We start from the raw sequence: 13,552 nt of genomic DNA on the forward strand, positions 1-13,552 counted from the left end.
AAACCCCAGGCAAGGGCTCACTGCTGAGAATCAGAAGAAGAGGTAGGTGCAGAGCTCCCTGAAAGGGGTGGGGCTTAACACACAGCCCTCTGCTTGGCACGTCCCATTGGCTAACTTAGGCAAGGAGCCACCCAGCATGCTGGCTTTGTGAATCCCATTCTCAGGCACTTGACTCCCTGCATTCATTGTTTGGGAAGCCTGAGTACCGAACGAAGGCTTTGTGAATCCCAGTGATTTTCAAGGCATCTAAAAGTTAGTACTTGTGACTCTGACCATCACAACACCTAAATCCCTTGGTGAATCGAGGCTTAGGTACCTAAATACCTTGATAAATCAGGGCCAAAATGCCTAAAAGTTAGATGTTGCAATACCTAAGTCCCTTCATGGACTGATCCCCAAATGACTTCCATGGAGCTACATTGATTTACACCAGCTGAGGATCTGGCTTTTGAAGTATCTCAGATGCCATGATAACTGCTGCAAAATGGTCGACAATGTGACACCATGTATCAGGTCGTGGTCACTGCGGGCTAGATCCACAAAGGGAACTTAGGCCTGGTCTACACTAGGAGGTTATGTCAAATTTAGCAGCGTTAAATTGAATTAACCCTGCACCCGTCCACACAGCGAAGCTATTTAGTTCGACATACAGGTCTCTTTAGTTCGATTTCTGTACTCCTCCCCGACGAGGGGAGTAGCGCTAAATTCGACATGTCCATGTCGAATTAGGCTAGGTGTGGATGGAATTCAATGTTAATAGCTCCGGGAGCTATCCCACAGTGCACCACTCTGTAGACGCTCTGGACAGCAGTCCGAGCTCGGATGCTCTGACCAGCCACACAGGAAATGCCCCGGGAAAATTTGAATTCCTTTTCCTGTCTGGCCAGTTTGAATCTCATTTCCTCTTTGGACATCGTGGCGAGCTCAGCAGCACTGGCAAGGATGCAGAGCTCTCCAGCAGAGCTGTCCATGCAATCTCAGAATAGAAAGAGAGCCCCAGCATGGACTGACTGGGAAGTCTTGGATCTGATCGCCGTGTGGGGCGATGAGGCTGTGCTTTCGGAGCTGCGCTCCAAAAAACGGAATGCAAAGACCTACGAGAAGATCTCCAAAGCCATGAGAGACAGAGGATACAGCCGGGATACAACGCAGTGCTGTGTGAAAATCAAGAACCTGAGACAAGGCTACCAAAAGATCAAAGCGGCAAACGGAAGCTCCGGATCCCAGCACCAGACATGCTGCTTCTACGAGGCAATGCATTCCATTCTAGGTGCGGCCGCCACCACTACCCCACCACTGACCGTGGACTCTGACGATGGGATAGGGTTGACGTCCGGCTCCTCGGAGATGTTCGCGGACAGGGAAGATGAGAAAGCAGATGAGGATGACGAGGCAGTCGACAGCGCTTACAACGCTGACTTCCCCGAAAGCCACGATCTCTTCATCACCCTCACGGAGATCCCCTACCAACCCTCCCCAGCCGTTAACCCGGACCCTGAATCAGGGGAAGGATCAGTCGGTACGTGCTTTAAACATGTAAACATTTATTTTTAACAGAGCAGGAATATTAACTATGTGAAAAGAAGGTCAATATATATGGGGATAGAACAGAAATCCTCTTGGGAGATCTCCACAAAGCTCTCCTGGAGGTAATCGAAAAGCCTCCGCAGGAGGTTCCTGGGGAGAGCGGCCTTATTGGGTGCTCCATGGTAGGACACTTTTCCGCGCCAGGCTATCAGCAGGTACTCTGGTTGCATTGCCTTGACGAGTATGGCGGCATAGGCCCCTGATTTGTGCTGGCTTTCACGCAACATGCGCTCTCTATCTCTATCAGTGATCCTCCTCAGGGTGCTGTGAATTAGGGGAATTAGGGGAATGTTAGTATTGGGAATGCTTGACTGTTCCTTTGCATAACAATAAGCGTCGGTTTACAGCCACGTGGTGGAGGCGGTAGAGGGGCAGCATACAGGGATCTTTCCCGGGGACAGCTGCGAGGGGGTGGAACAGGTGCAGAGTTCAGGCTTTCCGGATTGCCGGCAGCAGGAGGACACTGCTATACATTAAGTTTTAAGCAGCCAAAAGTCCACGGCTTACCATGTGTGCCTGCTCCACGAATTCTGCTGTCCTGCCCCGCTTGTCTGATCTCCACTGCAAGACCCCAGGCACTGAATGCGAAGGCCGAAAATTCGAACTTGTCCTGAGTGCGCATGAGAGAGGTGCTGTGCATGGTCTTGTTTACAGAGACAGACTAGACTATGTTCATTGTTCGCAAAAATGTATCTTTGTAAGGAATTCACTCCCTTTTTCCCATCACACAGCTGCGACTGTTTCCCGACCTGCCCCGGCATCCCCCTCACAGAGGCTGGCGCAGATTAGGTGGCGAAAGAAAAGGACACGGGACGAGATGTTCACTGAACTTATGGGCTGCTCCCGAGCCAAGGTGGCACAGCAGACCCAGTGGAGGGAGAACACGTCTCAGTACCAGCGCTCACACAGCGAACGGGAGGACAGATAGTGACAGGAAGACCAGCAGGCGACTCAAACGCTGCTTGGACTAATGAGGGAGCAAAAAGACATGCTCCGGCGCCTTGTGGATGTTCTGCAGGACCGCAGGCAGAAGGACAGAGCCCCACTGCAGTGTATCTGTAACCGCCCTCCCCCACCACAGATCTGAGAGAGATGTCACTGGGACAGTGTGAAGGTGTGAATGACAGTGAGAAAGAGCCCAGGGAAGTGTCCGGATATGCAGATAAAACCACAGTGAGATTCCCATTGTGGGCTTCTTGCTTTTATAAAAGCTTACCTGTTTTAGCTGTCTAATAGCTTTAGTCTGGGATTTCAACGTTATCATAATTTCAACAGGAGCTGGGCACCTAACTCCCCTAGTCTCCTTGGAAACTCCCAGCCTAAAAGTACCTGAAATGTTCAAAAGCCACGTGTCTAACAGGAATCGAGGTGCAGCCCATGCTAATGCAGTGTGCCTCTCTATTTGATTGGCATGAGCATGGACAGAGATTTATGGGTCTCCTACAGCAGCTGACCTAACAGCTGTGGTCACTTAATTTGGCTCATGCTTTTACATCAAAGTCCCATACCCCCCTCATCCAAAGTAACAAGAAGGAGGGGTGGCAGGGGCAGTGAAAACTGTCACTCCACCCATGCAGAGTGCTCACTTACCAAAAAGCTCTCATTCCCTAAATTTTGAGCAGTCCTTTCCTTCCTGCCTCACCCAAGCCCCCATCCCAGTTACATCCCCTAACTGTCTAGGTGATAATACAAAAGACTTTTCTGTTAAGTACTGTTTCTGACCTGTTCTTTTAGAGGAGACTGTGTTTGAAGGGGTGTGGGGGAAGGGGGCTGGTAATTGGACAGGACAGTCACCTTTACCAGGGTACAGACACGGGGGCAGGTTCAGCAGCAGGTCACACACACAGTGCAGTCACTAGGCACCCTGGTCAGTCTGGGAGGTGGTTTTCATGTTCTGTGTGGTGGCGGGCTATGTGACTTTATGGCGCGGGAGGGCGGTTAGAGATCTTATGCAGCGGTCCTTATCCTGGATCACAGAGCCACGCAGCAGGGGATCTGTAACCGTCCTCCCCCGCCACAAAGTCACATAGCCACCACACACAGAGTCCCGAAAAGGAGGGCTGGCAGGCTCCGTTAAAACAACCAGTCCGCCACTGCGCACCGCTCTAGGAGCAGGAGCCTGTCATTCCTTGAGTTTAGAAGCGGTCTTTACATCACTACACACCCTACCCACCACAGTCTGTGTCCCAGTTTCAAGCCTTTACCGCGAAATCAGTAATAAAGAAAACGGTGTTAATTAACAAAGTTCCATGTATTTTATTTTTAAGCGTGCGTTGGAAGGGGGGGAATGGGGTGAACGGGGTATGTAACTGCAGAGGATAGTCAATTTTAGCTGGGTAAAGAAACGGGGGCAGGTTCAGCTTCTCTGTAAACAAACGTAATAGTCACAGGTTACCCTGCTCACTGAGGAACCTAGCTTTCAAAGCCTCCCGGATGCACAGCGCTTCCCGCTGGGCTCTTCTAATCGCACGGCTGTCTGGCTGGGCGTAATCAGCAGCCAGGCTATTTGCCTCAACCTCCCATCCCGTCATAAAGGTCTCCCCCTTGCTCTCACAGAGATTGTGGAGCACACAGCAAGCTGCAATAACAATGGGGATATTGGTTTCGCTGAGATCTGAGCGAGTCAGTAAGCTTCGCCATCTCCCCTTGAGACGTCCAAAAGCACACTCCACCACCATTCTGCACTTGCTCAGCCGGTAGTTGAAGAGTTCTTTGTCACTGTCCATGGCGCCTGTATAGGGCTTCAGGAGCCAGGGCATTAGCGGGTAGGCTGGGTCCCCGAGGATCACTATAGGCATCTCCACATCCCCAACAGTTATTTTGTGGTCCGGGAAGAAAATACCTTCCTGCAGACGTCTAAACAGACCAGAGTTCCTGAAAACACGCGCGTCATGAAACTTGCCCGGGCCATCCGACGTTGATGTTGGTAAAACATCCCCTATGGTCCACCAGTGCTTGCAGCACCATTGAAAAGTAGCCCTTCGGTTAATATACTGGCTGGCCTGGTGGTCCGGTCCCAGGATAGGGATGTGAGTTCCATCTATAGCCCCACCGCAATTTGGGAATCCCATCGCGGTGAAGTCATCTATGATGACCTGGACGTTTCCCAGGGTCACTACCTTTGAGAGCAGTTGCTCAACGATTGCGTTGGTTACTTGCATCACAGCAACCCCCATGGTAGATTTTCCCATGCCAAAGTGGTTCGCTACTGACCGGTAGCTGTCTGGCGTTGCAAGTTTCCAGAGGGCTATGGCCACTCGCTTCTGCACAGTCAGGGCTGCTCGCATCCGGGTGTCCTTGCGCTTCAGAGCAGGGGACAGCAACTCACACAGTTCAAGGAAAGTTCCCTTACGCATTCTAAAATTTCGCAGCCACTGTGATTCATCCCAGACCTGCAGCACTATGCGGTCCCACCAGTCCGTGCTTGTTTCCCGGGCCCAGAATCACCATTCCACAGCATGAACATGACCCATTGCCACCATAATGTCCACGGCGCAGGGTCCCGTGCTTTGTGAGAGGTCTGTGCCACTCTCAGACTTCATGTCCTCACCTCGCTGCCGTAGCCTCCTCGCCCGATTTCTCAGCATCTGACTGTGAAAAAGGTGGACAATAAGGTGCGAGGAGTTGACAACTGCCATAACTGCAGCGATGATCGCAGCAGGCTCCATGCTCGCAGTGCTGTGGCGTCCGCGCTGTCACTCACCAGAAAAGTGCGCAAACTGATTGCCCGCCAGCGCTTTCAGGGAGGGAGGGCGGGAGTGACGGCTGAATGATGACAGTTACCCAAACCCACCCTCGACACATTTTTTCCTCCAGCAGGCATTCGGGGCTTGACCCAAAATTCCAATGGCCAGCGGGGACTGCGGGAACTGTGGGATAGCTGCCCACAGTGCACCGCTTCCAATGTCGATGCTTGCCTCATTAGTGTGGACTCACAAAGTCGAATTACTGTCCTTAGTGTGGATACACACGTTCGACTTTGTAATATCGGTTCCACAAATTTGATTTAAGTAGAATCGAACTACTCTGGTAGTGTAGACACACCCTGAGAAGAACTCAGCCCAGACTATCCCATAGCCCAGTGTCAGGAGTGTTTTCCTGTAATGGGGGAGACTCTCATTCAATTCCTTTATCCTCATTAGATGGGCGTTGAGGGGGAATGAATCCAGGTTCCTTCCATTTTTGATGATTGCCATGACCACTGGGTAAGGCTTATGAGGGAGCACCCTACCACTACCACCATGCTGTTTGCCTTCTGTGGTTTTGGAAATATTTCATTTGCTTTTGGCAAAATGCCTGAAAGTCTAAACAAAATTTCTCAGGTTGATACAGAATGAAACACTTTGCTTTGACATTACCAACATGCCAGTTTGTTTTGAGGTCAAAACTTCTTGGACATTTCAATCACCAAAAATGTTTTTTAAAAAATTTATTTTCTGTTTGACCTGAAACTGAACATTAATTTCAAATTTGTAAACAGCTAGTGAACCAAAAAAGTTAGTTATTCACACAACCCTACCTGTAATGACTTGGCATGGTCAGAACCCAACAGGTTAGATTTCTATTCTATTCTATTCTAAGCACTAAAAAGGGTCCCATCACTGTTGTTACTGAAGTGCCTCATAAAATTAGGTAGAAGGATGTTCTAATTAAGATGTTTATACGTCGTTAACACAGACCTTCCCAGGTGCCTGCTGAGCCTCAGTATTGACATTTCAGGTCTCTGATTGTATATTGGCTGCTGAGCCCGAAAGCAGACCAATTTTGGACTTTGATCTTTTTGAATCATATCTCACCAAATGTTACCAGTCCTTCAGTAAAGCTCTTGGACAATATATGTCAAAGGGGCCCATGAGGGATCCAAAAATACAATTACCCCCTCCTCTAATCGTTGAGATCACTCCCTATCCAGAATTGACATGGAACCAAGAAGCCTTGAATTTTTTCTCTCCTGCTCTAACTCCTTGTTTAGCTCTATCCTTCTCAGTGCCAGGAACAAAACCCCGCAGTCATGGGATTTCCTGAGCTTCGGAGGCCAGTCAAATATCCAGTTCTTCCACTGTGTCCCAAATAGCCTCTCAGCACAGGAAGGAATTTTCAAAGCCTCTAAAATTTGCATGGCTAGAATAAACACATAAAGAGACTGAAAAATGCCATGAAGTTATTAACGACTCCTCTTGTGAACGAATCCCCAAATCTCCAAAGCAGCAACTTTCTTGATTGTGCCTACCAAAGCTCAAGGGTATTTCAGACACTCTTTGCTCCCAGTATCAGCCTTAGTGGGGATAAATAAGCATATAACGGAAAGATTTCTGGGGCTGTCCTCCTTGGGATCAGGTCTTCTTCCCCTGCTGCTCAGGACCACAATGATCAGCTCTGAGGTTTGACTTCCCGGGTCATTCTCGATCGTTTGGAGGCAGCTGGCTCTGAGATCACAGACACGGCAGGTCATGTAAGGTATTGACTCTTGGATCATAAAATGTGCGATGTGATACTTGGGATAGATACTGTTATTATAAGGACAGATGCTCAGAGACCCCACTGATAAAGAAAGAATGACCTGGCTGGGGAGATAACATTTAACACTCACAGAGTCATCTGAGCTCTTCCTGTGCCTAACTCTCTCAGACTAGGTTTCTCCCATGGCAGGGCTGTAAGCTGCTCAGATCTGAGAGAGATGTCACTGGGACAGTGTGAAGGTGTGAATGACAGTGAGAAAGAGCCCAGGGAAGTGTCCGGATATGCAGATAAAACCACAGTGAGATTCCCATTGTGGGCTTCTTGCTTTTATAAAAGCTTACCTGTTTTAGCTGTCTAATAGCTTTAGTCTGGGATTTCAACGCTATCATAATTTCAACAGGAGCTGGGCACCTAACTCCCTTAGTCTCCTTGGAAACTCCCAGCCGAAAAGTACCTGAAATGTTCAAAAGCCACGTGTCTAACAGGAATCGAGGTGCAGCCCATGCTAATGCAGTGTGCCTCTCTATTTGATTGGCATGAGCATGGACAGAGATTTATGGGTCTCCTACAGCAGCTGACCTAACAGCTGTGGTCACTTAATTTGGCTCATGTTTTTACATCAAGATACCTTGAGTTCAGTCCTTGGACATGTCCCCTGTAAACCTCCAAACCTTAAAAGCTGCACCAAAGTAGGGAGTTTCTGAGGTCTACAGGATGCAGGTGGACAATGCCTCCTCCCCACAATTTCACTGCCTTCCCCCCAAAGTTATCCACCTCATCACCATTGTACCTTGAGTGTTTCATGGTCATTAGAGGATTGAGCCTCACAGCCCTCCTGGCCAGCAGAGGAGCTGCAGAATTACCCCCATTTCAGATAGGGAAACTGAGGCACCGAGTTTGTGATATTCAAAGGACTCTGGAGAGGTTAGGAATGCACTGATCAAAGGGAAGATGAAGTGGAATTGGTCACTTAACTTCCTTATTCTCTTTGGAAAATCCCACACCAGGAGGGGATGTAAGTTATCCATGAGCACAAAGATTGTCCGTGGCAGGACAGAAATCGAACCTCACTCCTCTGAGCCCAAGGCTAGTGGTTTACCCACAAAGGCATCCCCCCACATTGCTCATAGCAATATCTTACTGACATTTAGAGCTGGTTGACATTCTTTTACAGAAAGAGATGAATAAATAAGTAAATACATAATTCTGTCAACAAATTGTGGATTGGAAAATCTGTTTTAATATTTTTTTAAAAAATCATCTGAATATTTCAAAGACAAATATGTGTTTCATGAAACCTTGAACCAAAAATTTCAGTCTTTACATTTTCAAGTGGGCAAAAAGTGAAGTGAAGCCATTTTTTTCACCTTCTCACACATTTTTCTTTCCTCCTCCTCCTCCCCCCATTTTCTCCAAATGACAAACTAAAAATGGGAGAGAAAATGCATGAGAGGATATGGAGAATACAAACACCAAAAAATGAAAACTAGAATTTGTTTTTTTTTCAAATGCCGAATCAAAATTAAAATATCAGTATGAAAGGGATCTAAAGAAAAATTGGGTTTTGAATAGAAATGAAATGAACACTAAAATTTTGTCACATTAAATTAAAATCCCTGTGAAAAAAGTTTGAACCAAAAATATCATGTTTTTCCTTTGAAAGATTTTTCTGGAAATAATGTCTTTTTCAAGCAGCTCTGGAGATTTTCCAAAATTTTAATGAAAATCGGGTGTCCACATCCTCTGGGTAGGTGCATACATGGACATCATTGTGTTCACAATTTTTAAATGCTGGTTCAGCATTTCAAGTTCAGCAGCAGAATCCACAGGCACCGAAACATAGTGACCCAACTTTTCTGCTCACCTCAGAAAAGATCAGTCAGTAAGATGGAATCTCTTTGGTGGATGAGCCACTATAAAGGGAAAAAGTTAATATGCTCAGCACCTCTGGTATTGAGGCCATACATTCAGCATCTGAATCCCATAATTTGGTGGCTCTCAGGTTTTTCCATTCCAGCTCCCATCCCATCTAGTTGGGACCTTACTCCCATTTAGCCATATAGGTAGTTCAATCTGGTCATAATGACCTTCTGACACTTGTTTGTGACCCTCAGGCTGAGAACTCCTGGACTCTGAGAATCTCTACCTAAGTGCAACCCTTTGCAACTCCTATCCTTCCCAATGCAGAACCTCTAGGCTCCAAGAAGACTCTACGGATCTTGGGAGCACTGCACCACCAGGGCTGCAGGAAGAGGAATTCAGACTGGAGTTAGCTAGTGCCTCTTTGATGAGCAAACCACTCCTCTTCACTCCCAAGCGCCCCATGCAGATCCCCAATGGGGTAGCTCTTAGGATCTGCCGAAGCAGGGTTCCCCTGCAGTGGTACTGTGAAGATAGTGTTTAGGAAAATCAGGAATTACCCATAACCAATGTCTTTCTTAAGGTGGAGTTAACATTGATTTAATATCAGTAATTTAAAGGTGGGAAAATATAAAAACATTTTATTAATTATTATTACTTTTCCTTCCGTTTCCAGGTATATTTTAAGGACACAAAATGGAGCAGAAGAACCTCACTGCCACAGTGACAGAATTTGTCCTATAGGGCCTCACCCAAAGTCCTGAGCTGCAGCGATTCCTCTTCATCATCTTTTCCATAGTCTACCTGACAACCTGGCTGGGTAACTTCATCATCATCACCACCGTGATCTCCAACCACCGACTCCACACCCCGATGTACTTCCTGCTGGCCAACCTAGCTTTCATAGATATTAGTGATTCTACAGTCAGTGTGCCAAAGATGCTGTTGGGTCTCCTCTCCCAGCACAAAACCATCTCATACAATGAGTGCATCCTCCAGATGTTCTTCTTCCACTTCATTGCTGGTGCTATGGTCTTTTTACTTGTGGTGATGGCTGCCGATAGGTATGTGGCCATCCATAAACCATTGCAATACTTGACTCTTATGAACCGGGGTGTGTGTGTGGGGTTAGTGGCAGGCACATGGATGGGTGGACTGGCTCACTCTGCTATTCAGATTGGACTGGTCCTCCAGTTACCGTTCTGTGGGTCAAATGTCCTGGACAATTTCTATTGTGATATCCCACAAGTTGTCAAACTGGCCTGCACCGACACCTACCTGTTTGAGTTGCTTATGGTCTCCCAAAGTGGAGTACTTGCCATAATTATCTTCATCCTCCGGCTCATTTCATACACTATCATCTTAGTCAAGATAAGGACACACCTCAAGGAAGGGAAGCGCAAGGCTCTCTCCACCTGCGGAACACAGATCATGGTTTTGTGTTTAATATTCATACCCTTCATATTCATCTATGCTCGACCCTTCCGGAAATTCCCCATAGACAAGGTGGTCTCTGTCCTTTACACTGTAATCACCCTGTGGAGGCCAAGAATTAATTAATAAAGGTTTGAAGGGATCTTAATGTATGTTAGCTAATTAGCAGAAGTTAAGATGTGACCCTGTATCTGGTGCAGAGTGAATTGTGTGAAGAGTCGTTATGACCTTGTGAATTGCAGTCTTGTTTTCTGTTCTAGTATTGCAGACAAATAAGATAACGAATAGGCTTATGTATAAACAAATGCAAATGTTTACTTTTACTGTCTCCAGGTTTGCTAGCCACTGTCTGTTAAGAAGGTATAAAAATTGTTATGATTGTTTACTAATTGAGAGAGATCCGTCCAGGACAAGGGGCAACCCAGTTCCTGACACTCTCTCCCTCTTGTGTTCACTAGAGAAATAATAAAGTATTTGTTTTTGCTGCACCCAAACATAAAAGCGAGAACTGAGTTTTTCTTCGACAACCCCAATGCTGAACCCTATAATCTACACACTGAGGAACACCGAGATGAAGAAGGCTATCAGGAGACTGATGAGCAGAATTCTCTTCTCAGGGAGGGAAATGAAGACGTAAGTTTTTTTTTAAATGATCACTTCTTAAAATTTTGTTTTTATCAAGTTTCATGAACTTGTTGCACAGTGTTAACAAATCTTATTCAGAATCTGTGTTTGTTCCCTGTATAAGAGTGTCACCCATGTGCTTTTAGTTCTATCATTAATATAGTGGAAGTGATACTTAACTCTTTTATGGTAGTACTAGAGGCCAGGGCCCCATTGTGCTGGATATGGTAGAAAATCTCTCTTCCTTAAAGCTTACAATCCAAGGCCTAGACTATTCACTACCTGAAAACTTTGTTAACACAAAGCTAAAGCTGACTGTCATTGCATCTAGTACCTGTCTAGAAAGTCAAATGCCCTTATACTTAAACCTCTGAGAATCAGCCCCATAACCTTAACTGCCCCTAGAGCTAGCAAGAGCCACTGGGGATATACTGTAAGCATGGTTCAGTCAGGAGCTGCTCTATGAGAAGTAACCACAAAGAATGACTAAACAAAGGTACCCTTTTATCTGGTGTGGGTTGTCCCACAGATTTCATCTGCACTATTATCATTATTGCGCTAGTCCCAAGTGGTATGTCTTCACTGCAGCTAAGAGTGAGCCTCTCAGCCCAGGTAGACAGACTAGTGTGCTAAAAACAGCTGTGTGGACTTGTGACATCAACAGATGCTCAGGCTATCCACCTGAGCTCAGACACAGGGGATCTCCTACTAATCTCCTTGTTTCCAGGCTATCTTGTGACTGTGAATTTCACTGGCCAATTGCTAGTGGATGATGATCTGTGTTTTATGTTATATTACGGTATCTCAGTGACGCATTCAAGAACTAAGGTTTAAATGAAAAGAAACCCAAGCATTTTAAAGTACAGAAAATAACTCAAAAGACCTATTTAGGTCTTTGCAGGATCAGGGCCTTAGATTGTCGGTTCTTTATGGCAGGCCACTGTTTTTTTCCCCCTCTTTGTGCAGCTCCTAGCACAATAATTTGCAGTACAAATTATAAAGGGAAAAGAATGGACAGACAGACAGATAGGAAAGAAAGAAAGAAAGAAAGGTTATGTGTCAAAATGTGTGTGTGTGTGTGAGAGAGAGAATGAGATGGCATTTTGTGTGCCCTGAAGATCTGCCTCACTCAGACAAGGGCTGTGTCCAACCAGTCTCATGTCCCACCAATCACCCAACAGCTACTGCATTCTCAGATTTACAGATCTGAATTGAGAATGTACCTAATGTGGATATGTTTCTCACGGTGCACTATTGTGCATTTGTGAATGCACAAAATTGTGTTTATCAGTGAAAAATGTTGTACGAGTTTGTTATGTTGTTATGTATTGTAAATGGGCATTATTGAGTGTGTTTAAATGTGCACATTAGTATGTGTATGCGTGTGTTTATCAGAGAACATTAACAATAACTTAAACTCTGATCCTAGTATTAAAGAAAAAAGACAAAAGCAGCTATGTTTACACTAGCACTTTTGTCGGTATAACTTATGTCACTCAGGGGTGTGAAAAAACACTCCCCTGAACAACATAAGTTACACCGACAGAAGTGCCAGTGTGGACAGTACTATGTTTAAGGGCACAAGAGCAAACTATCCCAACTGTGTAGAAAAGATAGGAAGTATAGTGAGAAAACGCCCTGGTGTAACCAGGAAATCTTCAATGATCTAAACCAGGCCTGCACAACTTGTAAAGCGGCGAGGGCCACATTCCTCCAAAGAAAACAGCTAAGGGCCGAAACCTCCGGGCCCTGCAGAAACACCCCGCCCCAGGGCCGCCCAGTCCTGCGGAAACAAACCCTCCTTCCCCAGCGCTGCCCCACCAAAACAGCTGTGGGCCAAAAAGGAAGGTTGGGGGTGGGGAGGTGATACTTTATTTTAAATCAACCAGGGGCTCCCAGCTGAAGAGGTGGCTGGGAGCCCTCAGGGGCAAATTAAAGGGCCTGGGGCTCCGGCAGCTGGGGGAACCCGGCAGGGCCAGCTCTAGGTTTTTTGCTGCCCCTGTACCCCCTGCTGTCCCAGTCCTGGGCTCTCTCCCCACCCACACCCCCTGCCGCCCCAGCGCTGGGCTTCCCCCTTTCCTCCCCACCAGTGCCCTCCTCCCCACCTCACTGCTGCCCCAGCCCAGGGCTCCCCTCCACCAGTGCCCCCCAACACCTCCTGCTGCCCCAGCCCTGGGTCACTGGTAATTCGCTCCCTGGGTAGGTCATTCAGCAGGAATTTTGGATGTGCACAAAACAGAGACAGGATTGGTTCCCATATGGTTACAGAGCTGCAGTAAAGTGGAACAATTTTCGGCTTGTGTGATATCTGGATGCATATTATAAGACTGTCCTCCATAAATGGGGAAAAGTTGAGGTGCCTTTATTATTCTTTTGTTCCACTCTTTCTTTCTATGGGGAATTTGCCAATGCAATATCACTGTCTTCCTTTTAAACAAACAAAAAGGCAATGGCTGTTAAAAATAGCAATTCCAGTCCTAATAAGCATTTCTTGCTCAATTTTATCCTACTTTTTCTACAGCAAGTTACAGTGGATCAGTATATTTGATTTGGGAGAAATGAAGTAACAGCTGCCCAAACTGAGCTT

The 13,552-nt window shown here is 46.6% G+C and overlaps 1 pseudogene; it reads left to right on the forward strand.

Moving 5' to 3' along the window:
* The first annotated feature begins 9,603 nt into the window (after positions 1-9,603).
* On the forward strand, positions 9,604-11,938 carry LOC123346823 (annotated as a pseudogene).
* Positions 11,939-13,552: the final 1,614 nt, after the last annotated feature.

This window comes from Mauremys mutica, chromosome 12, assembly GCF_020497125.1.
Source record: "Mauremys mutica isolate MM-2020 ecotype Southern chromosome 12, ASM2049712v1, whole genome shotgun sequence".
In the NCBI taxonomy this organism is placed as follows: Eukaryota; Metazoa; Chordata; order Testudines; family Geoemydidae; genus Mauremys; species Mauremys mutica.